Source organism: Sander lucioperca, chromosome 24 (genome assembly GCF_008315115.2).
Source record: "Sander lucioperca isolate FBNREF2018 chromosome 24, SLUC_FBN_1.2, whole genome shotgun sequence".
Classification (NCBI taxonomy): domain Eukaryota; kingdom Metazoa; phylum Chordata; class Actinopteri; order Perciformes; family Percidae; genus Sander; species Sander lucioperca.
In genome coordinates, this window is record NC_050196.1 from 556,460 (window position 1) to 557,042 (window position 583).

Genomic DNA, 583 nt, shown 5'->3' on the forward strand with positions numbered 1-583 from the left:
TATCTCTCTCTTATGAACTCCCTCCTCACCCACTTCCCTCCTCCCTCACCTTTACACACACACACACACACACACACACACACACACACACACACACACACACACACACACACACACAGACACAGACACACACATTGCACTCAATATCTAACAACAACAACCAAACAAGAACAAATTAAAGCGAGAGCGCCGGCAGGAAATAGGATGTCCACCCACGCTGCAAGGTAGGTCGACACCCAGGCTGCCTGTTTCCACAAGTCCCAGTTTCCCACTTTGCCTAATTTTACGCCACTGCCCTGTCTCTTTAAAGCCTTCTCTCCCCATGGAAGGGTTTTTATTGGCATGATTGCTTTTGCAGAAGACAAAAGTCACCGCAGGTTTATCAGGCAAAGTTGTGAAGTTGTGCTAAAATGGACTCACCTTTTCCGCCTTAAAGGACTGAATTGTAACCTTCTCGAGCAGATTTGGTTCAAATTTGCGCTAAATCTGGATAGAAATCAAACCACCACGCGCGTGAAACAAACGGGAAAGAATTTCAACGTACTGATGTGAACGGACTCACTACCGACGTCGTAAAGTATTG